The 13,859-nt window shown below is 40.5% G+C and overlaps 1 long non-coding RNA gene across 1 annotated transcript in view; it reads left to right on the plus strand.

Annotated features, from left to right (window-relative positions):
- The window catches only part of LOC142143497 (uncharacterized), a 57,880-nt gene extending 46,450 nt beyond the window's left edge, over positions 1 to 11,430 (plus strand). Inside the window, exon 3 of the long non-coding RNA XR_012689539.1 lies at positions 11,287 to 11,430. This is a non-coding gene — a long non-coding RNA (uncharacterized LOC142143497). The remainder of the gene's footprint in view (positions 1 to 11,286) is intronic.
- Positions 11,431 to 13,859: the final 2,429 nt, after the last annotated feature.

Consider the following 13,859-nt stretch of genomic DNA (forward strand, 5'->3'; position numbering starts at 1 on the left):
GTGTAGTGGCTGAGTGTGAGCAGTAGGGTGTAGTGGCTGAGTGTGAGCAGCAGGGTGTAGTGGCTGAGTGTGAGCAGCAGGGTGTAGTGGCTGAGTTTGAGCAGCAGGGTGTAGTGGCTGAGTGTGAGCAGCAGGGTGTAGTGGCTGAGTGTGAGCAGCACGGTGTAGTGGCTGAATGTGAGCAGCACGGTGTAGTGGCTGAGTGTGAGCAGCAGGGTGTAGTGGCTGAGTGTGAGCAGTAGGGTGTAGTGGCTGAGTGTGAGCAGCAGGGTGTAGTGGCTGAGTGTGAGCAGCAGGGTGTAGTGGCTGAGTGTGAGCAGCACGGTGTAGTGGCTGAGTGTGAGCAGCACGGTGTAGTGGCTGAGTGTGAGCAGCAGGGTGTAGTGGCTGAGTGTGAGCAGTAGGGTGTAGTGGCTGAGTGTGAGCAGCAGGGTCTAGTGGCTGAGTGTGAGCAGCAGGGTGTAGTGGCTGAGTGAGCAGCAGGGTGTAGTGGCTGAATGTGAGCAGCACGGTGTAGTGGCTGAGTGTGAGCAGCACGGTGTAGTGGCTGAGTGTGAGCAGCAGTGTGTTCTTTACTTTGACTCTGAGCAGCACAACCCCCCCCCCAAAAAAAAATTGAAATAAGAACACATTTTTTAAATTAGTAGTATATTGAGTAGTGTCATAAGAATTGTAAATAACATTCCCTCCTTTCCCTATCTCATTGGTTGTTCCCCAGGTATGGTGGCGGGCTTCTACAAGTATCTCAAACTTGTGAAAGTAGCATTACTCCTCTTAGCAATCATGGATCACTGTACAGATCAGGAGCAGCCCAGTACCAGTACAGGCAGTAGTAGTACTTTTACGGTTACGACCTCTACTAGTAAAAAAGGTCATGTGGGAAGAAAGTGGAAGAAGGAGTCCTCAAAATCCAAACACTATTTGTTAAATTCAGTCTCAAAGAAAACATCAGTTCTTGTTGTAAGGTGGAGAATTAAGAGCGAAAATCCTGATGAATGTGATGTGTCAAAAAAATAGGAAAATAGCTAACATTCCATACACTACCCGCAGTGGCAAGACTAGGCTCAGACTATGCCCACTTTTTGCTAGTGGGAGTCCTGCTACTACTGGTACTGGTATACATACTAGAATGGCCATTGCAATACAAAGTGCCCAACATGGTCCTGCAACTTCCCATGCACCACCTTCTCGCTACGAGTTTAGGTCTGTCACTGTCACCTTCAAAACAACCAAACCAGTGCCTGAAGATTACACTGAGGCTGAAGAACAACTTGGGCACTCACAGAATTCCGAGGAGAGTCTAAGGGTATCCATGAGTGCTATATGTGAGTCTGAGGTTTCGGATTGTGACACTGTCATTATAGAACAGCCTCCTTCCTAAATTACTCAACCATTTGGAAATGTGAGGATGAGTGGTAGTAGTACTTAAGCTGCCCACTCACCAGTGTTTACTCAGGAAGAGTGTTTAGCGTAGCCAGGAACATTGTGAGTGATCGTTGGAGGAGAATACTTCCCAAAAATGTAGGAAAACTGGTGTTCATCAAAATGAACTACAAATTGTATGAGGAATACCGTTCTGCCGACCAATTATAAACAGAATCTGTAGATTCCAGTGGGGATGACTTCATACTCTGTGATGATGATCATGATGAGGATGATGATGAGGGTGATAACATTGTCAACAGCATAGAGGAAGATGACCACTGTTAGCCAAATGATCATTAGTCATTTGTTAAAATCCATATCTATTCTTTCCGGTTTATCAACCAAAAACCAAAATGTTCTCTTTTGTGGAGGCCCAAACAAGTCAAACACTTCAACCACAAAAGTGGCGCTCCCTGTGGTTTGTTAAATTATGAGCTTTTATAACATATGGATAGGGTGCGTGGGCCCAAGGTCAACTCCATATTGCACTATCTTACATTATAGCCTTGGGCTATCATCATCTGTTAAATGTCTACTGATGCCACTGTTTGTCTAACGACCTCTTCCTCTTCCACCAGAGTCAATCTGTTGGAAAAACTCAGGAATGTCATTAGCGGCGTTCAGTGACCGCATGTAGATACTTTATGCACACTGCTGTACCACTAGGGATTATACCTTTTAGTAAACTGCCATGTATTTTTGGCGCTCCCCGTCAGTAATGTTAGCCAGCCAGCTTGCTGCAGACTTTGGTTAAAATTGGTGAAAATTTGGACATTTGTGAAGAGATAATTAGAAAATAGACTGTAAAAACTGTAAATGAATGTTAATGCTATAAATAGTAATATAGGAGCAAAAACAGCTCAAACTTACATCATTTTACCTTTTTTTCACAAAGTTGAATTAAATCCAGATCCAAAACTGAAACCTTTCAAGAGTTTCAGGCAAAACCAAAAAGACATTATAGAACCAAAACCACATCCAAACCGAAACACAGGGGTCAACGCACACCTCTAAGTCAATTAAACTACCAGTATGTTTTTGGAGTGTGGTAGGAAGCTGGAGCACCTGGAGGAAACCCACACAAACTCCAGTTGTTGCATGAACTGAGCACTAACTAAACTTCACATAGGGATTAATGACTCTTACACTAAAGTAATAAAGTGAAAGCCATTTTGGATGCTATAAATACCAGATAACAGAAAATTAACTTTGCATAGTCTATTCTTTTTGAGTTGTGATTAGTAGCAGAATTACAACAGAGACTATTCCTCAGCAATTGAAGAGTTAATAGTTACATTTAACTGATTACAGCAGGGAGGAGAAATGATTGTGTGAGTTTATATGTTACCCCATACTTACCTACTTTTAGTAGACTACGTCCGGGAGAGGGGCGTGACTAATGGGAGGGGGCGGGGCACATTGATTCGCGTTATTTTGGCCCCACCCCCACGAGTAACATGACATTTTATCACGGGGGGCAGGGCCAAAATGACACGATTCTTGGTGAATTGTGTCATTTTCACAAGGGAATTCAGGGATGCGGGAGAAATGCCAGCTCTCGCGGGAGCCCGGGAGACTGCCAGCTCTCGCAGGAGCCTTGGGAGTCTCCTGGACTTTCCGGGAGAGTTGGCAAGTATGTGTTACCCATGATCATGTTGTTTCTTCTTCCTGTTTCTATGTTATCCTCCCTTTTGTTCCTCTGTTTTTGATGTGTTAGAAACAAGTCATGATATTCTATTTATCATACATACACTGAATACACTGAATAGTGTCCTTCTCTATTCACTTGCAAAGATTCTGGACTTACAGATCAGTATTCTAACACTCATTTAATCTGCTTTCTATAACGTCCAGGCGAGCAGTCCAGCTAGCAAAGGTGCCGAACTAAATCCTCTTTGATTATACTGGGTTTTTGGAAGGTGTCGTTGTTTTTTGGAGCAGAGCAGCGGAATTTGTGGAGCAGAAATTTGCACTGGATGATGGGACCATATAGGCGCACAAGGTGAAAAAACAAAGCAATTTGTGGTTGGCATCCAGTGCTCTTTGTAAATAAGGTGCTATGTTTTCCAAGAATGCAGTTCTGACGACTAAAACCACCCATGTGCTATAAATCATAGAAAACGAGAACGAACGACTAAAAGTAAATCACTAAATGTAGAATTTTGATCATCGTGGACAATGTCAGTTTGAGAATATGTAAAAATGTTCTAAAGTACAAAGGAAATTTTTATTTTTTGCTTAGCTTTAATGTTTCATTAACGGCCAAGCCACACACAGGACAGAGTGCAGCCAATAATTCCCTGTCTACAGGCCAATTTGTTAATTATTTCTGAAAAAATGACAAACAGGAATCGCTTACAATACATTACGGGAATGGAGGAATGCTGGTCATACCAGGAGTATGAAATGCTATGTCCTGATTTCTAGTTGTCATACAGAATTGTTAGGATTGCTGTTGGTGTTGCTGTTTGGAGCAAGCCCAACCATTTTCATTTGACAAATATCTTCCGTATTTATTGCTCTGTATTTAATGCATGACAGCAGAAACATTAATGGTTTGCAAATGATCAATTCAGAATAAATGACTTGGGTGTTCTCCTTTAAAAATGACCTTAGAAACTTTCCATCTTTGGATAGGCTGAGATAGTACTTGCTTATGTCAGAGATATATCTGGAACTATTAGTGCTCTTCTGAAAAAGCATATTTGTTTCATCCAAAACAAGACACCAGCAAGACAATGAAAACCTTTATTTCAAAAGCACTTAAATGTAAGAAAGCACACATAATTTACTGCCCTCGGTGAGTAGCAAGACATTTTGGAGAACTGCCCTAAAAAAAATATTAATTTACAACATTTCTATTTATTGTACAATATCAATGAATTATGTGTGAGGCAGCTCCTGCTTTGGTTAAAATATTCAATGAGTAATTGCAGTGTCATCATGTAAAGGTTCCAACATACATTTTCAAACTGTGCTGCTCTACATTGGTGAGTGGAATAGAAAATAATTATTAATCTAAGAGTAGCCTGAAAGCATAAACCAAAACAGCAAAGATAAAAATAATTCATGTGGCTGTTTTCTTGAGGTATAATAAATAAATTGAACAGATGTTAGTTATAAATTAAATTCAAAAATGATATATATATGTATATATATATATATATATATATATATATATATATATATATATATATATGTGTATATATATATATTAGGGATGAGCGCACTCGGATTTATGAAATCCGAGCCCACCCGAACGTTGCGGATCCGAGTCGGATCCGAGACAGATCCGGGTATTGGCGCCAAATTCAAATGTGAAACTGAGGCTCTGACTCATAATCCCGTTGTCGGATCTCGCGATACTCGGATCCTATAAATTCCCCGCTAGTCGCCGCCATCTTCACTCGGGCATTGATCAGGGTAGAGGGAGGGTGTGTTAGGTGGTCCTCTGTCCTGGTAGATCTCGTGCTGTGCTGTTTAGTTCTGTGCTGTGCTGTGCTGTGCTGTGCTGTGCTGTGTTCTGCAGTATCAGTCCAGTGGTGCTGTGTGCTGTGCTCTGTCCTTCTGAGGTCAGTGGTGCTGCTGGGTCCTGTGCTGTGTCCTGTTCAGTCCAGTGGTGCTGTGTCCTGTGCTCTGTGCTTCTAAGGGCATAGTTATTTCCCCAATATTCCCCTGTGTTTAAAAAAATAAAAAAAAGTTTTTTTAAAAAATACCAAAAACTACTTTAATTTTTTTTAATTACCACAAAATTTGCACAACCAATCCTGCAGTATAAGCCCATTGGTACTGCAATATTACCAAGTTCACACATTCAGCAGTAAAAGTCCAGTGGTACTGCAATATTACAAAGTTTACACATTCTGCAGTATCAGTCCAGTGGTGCTGTGTCCTGTGCTCTGTCCTGCTGAGTTCCGTAGTGCTGCTGGGTCCTGTGCCGTGTCCTGTTCAGTCCAGTGGTGCTGTGTCCTGTGCTCTGTGCTTCTAAGGGCATAGTTATTTCCCCATTATTCCCAAGTTTTTTAAAAAAAAAAAAAAAGTAAAAAAAAATAAAAAATTTAAAAAAAAAAAAATATATATAATAATTATAACCAAATTTGCAAAACCAATCCAGCATTATAAGTCCATTGGTACTGCAATATTACAAAGTTCACACATTCTGCAGTATCAGTCCAGTGGTGCTGTGTCCTGTGCTCTGTCCTGCTGAGGTCCGTAGTGCTGCTGGGTCCTGTGCCGTGTCCTGTTCAGTCCAGTGGTGCTGTGTCCTGTGCTCTGTGCTTCTAAGGGCATAGTTATTTCCCCATTATTCCCAAGTTTTTAAAAAATAAAAAAAAGTAAAAAAAAATAAAAAAGTAAAAAATAAATAAATAAATATAATAATTATAACCAAATTTGCAAAACCAATCCAGCAGTATAAGTCCATTGGTACTGCAATATTACAAAGTTCACACATTCTGCAGTATCAGTCCAGTGGTGCTGTGTCCTGTGCTCTGTCCTGCTGAGTTCCGTAGTGCTGCTGGGTCCTGTGCCGTGTCCTGTTCAGTCCAGTGGTGCTGTGTCCTGTGCTCTGTGCTTCTAAGGGCATAGTTATTTCCCCACTATTCCCAAGTTTTTTAAAAATAAAAAAAAAGTAAAAAAAATAAAAAATTTAAAAAAATAAAAATATATAATAATTATAACCAAATTTGCAAAACCAATCCAGCAGTATAAGTCCATTGGTACTGCAATATTACCAAGTTCACACATTCTGCAGTATCTTGTGCTACATATAATGGAGACCAAAGATTTGGAGGATAAAGTAGGGAAAGATCAAGACCCACTTCCTCCTAATGCTGAAGCTGCTGCCACTAGTCATGACATAGACGATGAAATGCCATCAACGTCGTCTTCCAAGCCCGATGCCCAATCTCGTAGTACCGGGCATGTAAAATCCAAAAAGCCCAAGTTAAGAAAAAGTAGCAAAAAGAGAAACTTTAAATCATCTGAGGAGAAACGTAAAGTTGCCAATATGCCATTTACGACACGGAGTGGCAAGGAACGGCTTAGGCCCTGGCCCGTGTTCATGACTAGTGGTTCAGCTTCACCCACGGATCTTAGCCCTCCTCCTCCTCCCCCCCCCTACAAAAAATTGAAGAGAGTTATGCTGTCAGCAACAAAACAGCAAACAACTCTGCCTTCTAAAGAGAAATTATCACAAATCCACAAGGCGAGTCCAAGGATGTTGATGGTTGTCAAGCCTGACCTTCCCATCACTGTACGGGAAGAGGTGGCTCGGGAGGAGGCTATTGATGATGTAGCTGGCGCTGTGGAGGAACTTGATGATGAGGATGGTGATGTGGTTATTGTAAATGAGGCACCAGGGGGGGAAACAGCTGATGTCCATGGGATGAAAAAGCCCATCGTCATGCCTGGTCAGAAGACCAAAAAATGCACCTCTTCGGTCTGGAGTTATTTTTATCCAAATCCAGACAACCAATGTATGGCCATATGTAGCTTATGTAAAGCTCAAATAAGCAGGGGTAAGGATCTTGCCCACCTAGGAACATCCTCCCTTATACGTCACCTGAATAACCTTCATAGTTCAGTGGTTAGTTCAGGAACTGGGGCTAGGACCCTCATCGGTACAGGGACACCTAAATCCCGTGGTCCAGTTGGATACACACCAGCAACACCCTCCTCGTCAACTTCCTCCACAATCTCCATCAGATTCAGTCCTGCAGCCCAAGTCAGCAGCCAGACTGAGTCCTCCTCAATACGGGATTCATCCGAGGAATCCTGCAGCGTTATGCCTACTACTGCCACTGCTGCTGTTGCTGCTGTTAGTCGGTCATCTTCCCAGAGGGGAAGTCGTAAGACCGCTAAGTCTTTCACAAAACAATTGACCGTCCAACAGTCGTTTGCCATGTTCAAAAAGTAAAACCAAATTTGAAAAAATTCAAGAAATTAAACCAAAAGTAAAATGCCGTGTCATAATTTAAAACAAGAGTTTTTGACGTGCTCTAAAACTACTGTATTGTTGTTTATATTTTATAAACACTACACTTGAAAGCTTGAGTCTTTCAATAAAAAAGTAACTGTCCATTGCACGAATATTTGCAACAGGGACAATTTTAGGGTTAAGAAAGCCAACTGATAACACTTCGACGCTGTCTGTCTTTATAAACACTACACTTGGAAGTTGGAGGAGGTATTGTGGCCCCGGCACCAAATTTACTACCGGGGCCACTCCACTGTGCAGTCCATATTTAGGTGTATCAGATATTAAACAACGGTGACAGTTGATGCCCAATTTTTTAATTATATTGTGGCCTCGGTACCAAATTGTGTACCGGGGCCACCACACTACGCAGTCCAGATACTTGTTTGGTGGAATTCAGACCAGTTGAGGGTTTTATTATTATATTGTGGGGACCACTCTATCTATACCACACTACAACTCTATACCACTCTATTTCATACTTTAATTCTATTTAATACTTTAATTCTATTTCATACTTTAATTCTATTTAATACTTTAATTCTATTTCATACTTTAATTCTATTTAATACTTTAATTCTATTACTAATTACCATAAAGAGGAACAAAATAAACCAATTTTACCAAAAGTATAATATGACTTAGACTTACAAACACTACACTTGAAAGATGGTGCCTTTAAATGAAAAAGTCAGTCTTCATTGCACGACTATGTGCAACAGGGACAGTTTTTTGGTTTACAAAGTCAACCAATAACACTTGGACCCTGTCTGTCTTTAACATACTTGATGGGATCTCAATGACGAATTGTCTGTACCATGTTTGGAGGAGGTATTGTGGCCCCGGTATCAAATTGGGTACCGGGGCCACCCCACTACGCAGTCCAGATACTTGTTTGGTGGAATTCTGACACGTGGAGGGTTTTTTAATTATATTGTGGCCTCGGTACCAAATTGTGTACCGGGGCCACCACACTACGCAGTCAAGATAGATAGATGCGTATCATAGATAAAGTACATTCAGTGGTGTGGGGCAAATTGAAAAATATTCAAAATGCACTGACATTATCAAAAACAAGAGGTTGTCACACGCTAAAACTCCAACATGTATATGATGGAGAGGATGGAGGAGCAGCCGTATGTGTAGTGTAATGCAGACCTGTTGAAGGTTTTTTATATATTTTATTGTGGTGCCCAGTGCCCACTCCTCTACGCAGTCCAGATACATTTATTGGTGCGAATCATAAAAGTTCAGGGTTTTTAATATATTGTGGTGACCCACTCCTCTACGCAGTCCAGGTACATTTATTGGTGCGATTCATAAAAGTTCAGGGTTTTTAATATATATTGTGGTGACCCACTCCTCTACGCAGTCCAGGTACATTTATTGGTGCGATTCATAAAAGTTCAGGGTTTTTAATATATATTGTGGTGACCCACTCCTCTACGCAGTCCAGGTACATTTATTGGTGCGATTCATAAAAGTTCAGGGTTTTTAATATATTGTGGTGACCCACTCCTCTACGCAGTCCAGGTACATTTATTGGTGCGATTCATAAAAGTTCAGGGTTTTTAATATATTGTGGTGACCCACTCCTCTACGCAGTCCAGGTACATTTATTGGTGCGAATCAAACAAGTTGATGGTTTTCTTATTATATATATTGTGGTGACCCACTCCTCTACGCAGTCCAGGTACATTTATTGGTGCGATTCATAAAAGTTCAGAGTTTTTAATATATATTGTGGTGACCCACTCCTCTACGCAGTCCAGGTACATTTATTGGTGCGAATCAAACAAGTTGATGGTTTTCTTATTATATATATTGTGGTGACCCACTCCTCTACGCAGTCCAGGTACATTTATTGGTGCGATTCATAAAAGTTCAGGGTTTTTAATATATATTGTGGTGACCCACTCTTCTACGCAGTCCAGGTACATTTATTGGTGCGATTCATAAAAGTTCAGGGTTTTTAATATATTGTGGTGACCCACTCCTCTACGCAGTCCAGGTACATTTATTGGTACGATTCATAAAAGTTCAGGGTTTTTAATATATATTGTGGTGACCCACTCCTCTACGCAGTCCAGGTACATTTATTGGTGCGAATCATAAAAGTTCAGGGTTTTTAATATATATTGTGGTGACCCACTCCTCTACGCAGTCCAGAAAGATACCTTGTTGCAACGTTTTGGACTAATAACTATATTGTGAGGTGTTCAGAATACACTGTAAATTAGTGGAAATGCTTGTTATTGAATGTTATTGAGGTTAATAATAGCCTAGGAGTGAAAATAAGCCCAAAAACTTGATTTTTAAACTTTTTATGTTTTTTTCAAAAAAAATCCGAATCCAAAACCTTAAATCCGAACCGAGACCTTTCGTCAAGTGTTTTGCGAGACAAATCCGAACCCCAAAAATAACGAAAATCCGGATCCAAAACACAAAACACGAGACCTCAAAAGTCGCCGGTGCACATCCCTAATATATATATGTATATATATGTGTATGTGTGTACATATTTATGTGTGTATATATGTGTATGTGTATATATATATATATATATGTGTGTATATGTGTATATATGTGTATGTGTGTATATATATATGTGTGTATATGTGTATATATGTTTGTGTATATATATATATATATATATATATGTGTGTGTGTGTATCTATATATATATATATATATATATATATATATTAGTAAGTGTAATCTCTTGTTTGCCTGGTTGGTGGTGGTGGTGATGTAGTTTCACACCTATGTAGTACCATTGGGTCAGCCAACTGGTTATCGCTCATTCTCTCTCCTGAGGCTTGATAGCAGCTATATTTGTAAAGTGCTGATTCTTCAGGCGTAGCCAGGGCGACGCAACCTTTAGGTGAAAATATGATGGAACCAAGGATGCCTAAAATTAAATGGGTAACATAACTGCTATTATTTTTCCTGTAGCGTGAAGATGCTCTTTTATGTCATTGATAGCCTGGGAGTGCATTGCTAGGTTATGATGTCACTGTCCAATGCTACATACCCAGTCTGACTAAAGCAGAAAATGCCGCCAGCTCTGCTGCCAAGGTAAGAGTTACGGTAGAAGTGTAGCACCCAAGTAGATGGACATACAGAGGGAGGGACGATTTTTCGCTGGCACTGGGTGTAGCAGTGTACAATTGTCATTGTTGAAATGATTGTGCCCCAGGCCATCTCACTTGCAATTTTATCTCCCAATGTTATTCTCCAGCAGAGTCCGCTTAGTATAACTTACTGGTGACTTCATTAGTACAGAAGCTGACACAGAGGGGCATATTCAATTGAGCCACAACATCGTGGCTGCGCATTTTTTTAGTTATCACTGTGCGAACGGAATTCCACGGTGTTGCTGTAACTCAAAATACATATCAATGAGCTGATGCGAGAGTCAGGTTCACTTGGTATTATTCAACCACACACAGGCACATATCAATGAGCTGATGCGAGAGTCAGGTTCACTTGGTATCATTCAACCACACACAGGCACATATCAATGAGCTGATGCGAGAGTCAGGTTTACTTGGTATTATTCAACCACACACAGGCACATATCAATGACAAGTTTTTAAAAAGCAAATGTTTTGGGTTTTATTTGTTTGCGGTTCCAGGTATATGCTGTAGGTGGTGCTATTGCTTTTTTCTCCATCCCCACTTAACTTCTAACTCTTCTTCCAATGTTTCAGCAACAAAAATCACAGTATTCTACAGTCAATAGAGCCTAGAGACTATTGAATGATATACCACAGTATGGAAATGTGACAATTACCATGGCATTGACACAACTGCACAAGTAAAAAGTAATTTGTGGCTGAAGTTGTCTTACTCATTCACACAGCGTTTTGTTTTTTTTGCAGAAGTTGCCACTTCAGAATGTAATATGACTGTGAAAATCGGCCAAAAATTGCCCATCACTGTTAGCAGAGCCTGACCGGTGACAGAGTAAATCGTGGGGCCTGGCAAAGCTATGGAAAAACATGCATACAGACTAACAGAATGAATTATAAGTATAGCTCAGGCTGCACATTACAGGTAATTCATCACAGATATCATTGATAATTATGTAATTTTCATGATTTGATGCCTGTGAATAGATTGCTCATTGTGCAGCCAAGGTAACATGTATGCAAACAGAGAGGCAACATTTGGGAAAGACTTAGGGGTCGCTAGCTCTCATGTGGTGGCCTAGTGGTTAGCACTTCTGCCTCACAGCGCTGGGGTCCTGAGTTCAATTCCCGACCACGGCCTTATCTGTGTGGAGTTTGTATGTTCTCCCTGTGTTTGCGTGGGTTTCCTCCAGGTGCTCCGGTTTCCTCCCACACTCCAAAAACATACTAATAGGTTAATTGGCTGCTATTAAGTTGACCCTAGTCTGTCTCTCTGTCGGTTTCTGTGTGTATGTTAGGGAATTTAGACTGCAAGCACCAGTTGGGCAGGGACTGATATGAGTGAGTTCTCTGTACAGCGCTGCGGAATCAGTGGCGCTATATAAATAAATGGTGATGATGACGACTCTGGAGGTGCACACATGCATCAGGACTGCATATAAATACAGACACATAACAAAAGCCATTATTTTATACTTTGTGATGTCATGTGCCTATTTTTGTGACTATCTCGGCAAAATGGATTTGATTGTGCCATGAGCAAATGATTTGCACAGTATGATGACCGGATAGATACAATAATGAATACCTCCAAATATGTAGACATGTGAAATCAGGTCAAAAAACGCCCTGCCCTTGACCCACCAAAATCTTGCTTATACACTCAGAAAGCCCCACTTTGGGGTGAAACTCCACCCACTTTTGCACAAGTTTCTGCCCTTTTGAAGGCCCACAAATCGGAACTGTTCTGTCAAAATCGGGACAGTTCGGTGGTACGATAATGCATACTTACCTACTTTTGAAGGCAGCTGTCCGGGAGAGGGTCAGTCGAAGGGGCGTGACAACGCGTGGTGTGCCGTTAGGCTCTGCCCCCTGTCAATCCTATGCAATTTCGGCCAATCGCAGCAGGGGGCTGGGCCACGAGGCCGCGTTTAGCCACGCCCCCACCTATCTTCAACAACGGAGACAGCTGGATCCGGGATTTTTGCCTGCTGTCTTGGGAGTTCGGGAGAACTCACAAAAATTCGGGAGTCTCCCAGACATTCTGGGAGAGTAGTCAACTATGCGATAATGCAAAACATGCTTAAACAAGATTTTCTTGCCGGGGGTGTTTTTTTTAGAATAAAAATTGGTCACATAACTATACCACCTCGCAGGTGGCGGTAATCAAACCTTAGCCACTAATTCCATAGGGTGTTGTTTGTTCAGTCTGTCTATATGTTATAGAGGAGGAGCATTAAAATGCATACAAAACCAAATCAAAATGTAATATATGAAATTGGGGAAAAACAGCAGTTCTAACATTCTCTTACTTTAATCTGTAAAAGAGATTCACTTTCCCTTATATAATTTAAATTAATTTAATATTACTCGGGCATTTAACATTTGACCTCACAGCAGTGAAATAGGCAATGGATAGAATGGTGCTTTGCTAGGAAATGTTGAAAAACAAGTTTGTGAGATCGCAAGAGGACATCAGATTAGTCCAGCAAATATTTAAAAGGCTTATTGTATATACAATAAATGTGTCCTGCCAGCTGTTAACTTAAATGCCCTACTACTAGTGTTATTCTTTTAATCCTCATGTTAACAACCAGCGTTAATGATTAGCAACAGAATAAACGGCATCCGTGTACTATATAGACAAATATATTTTTAAGGAAAATTAGTATGTTTAGAAGAAAATCACAAAACAGACCTATGTTATGTGTTCTTGGACATAAAAATGCCTCTTTGCATCTCCTAAACATAGAGGTATCAAAAATAGTGAAAACCGATTAAGGATAAAACATGGTAATTTAGTGACTCATATGTTTATAGTTATACTTTATGGCTATGCAGGATAAATTTACAGTATGTACAGTACCTTTTTAATTGTATACATATGCTTCAGGGAGGGAACAATGCGGGAAAGGGGCGTTTGGCCATAGTCAATATACAGTAAGGGCGTGGTAATCGCGAGCACACGACGCAGCAACTGATGTAAGCTTTGGTCATCTCAAAAGTTTTTCTCCCGTATCTCTTGCTCCAGGTACAGGGCTAGTCTGAGTGCCACTTGCATGCTAGAACAGGTATATGCAACATGTAGCAATTGTAAAAATATATTTTATGTACAGTAGACATTCATAACATCCTAATATATGTATTTCATGGGAAAACAATAAAAAAAAAACACTTTTTTTTTATGTTTTATCATTACAGCTTATATTATTACCAGGTTACATTAATTAAAAAAAAAAATTCTGTTTGACTTCCTCTTTAAGCTGTGTCCAGTAAGACACAGCTTAAAGAAGAACAGGCGGATACAGTGAAGCACTAAGGGG

This window comes from Mixophyes fleayi, chromosome 3 (genome assembly GCF_038048845.1).
Source record: "Mixophyes fleayi isolate aMixFle1 chromosome 3, aMixFle1.hap1, whole genome shotgun sequence".
NCBI classification, from domain to species: Eukaryota; Metazoa; Chordata; class Amphibia; order Anura; family Limnodynastidae; genus Mixophyes; species Mixophyes fleayi.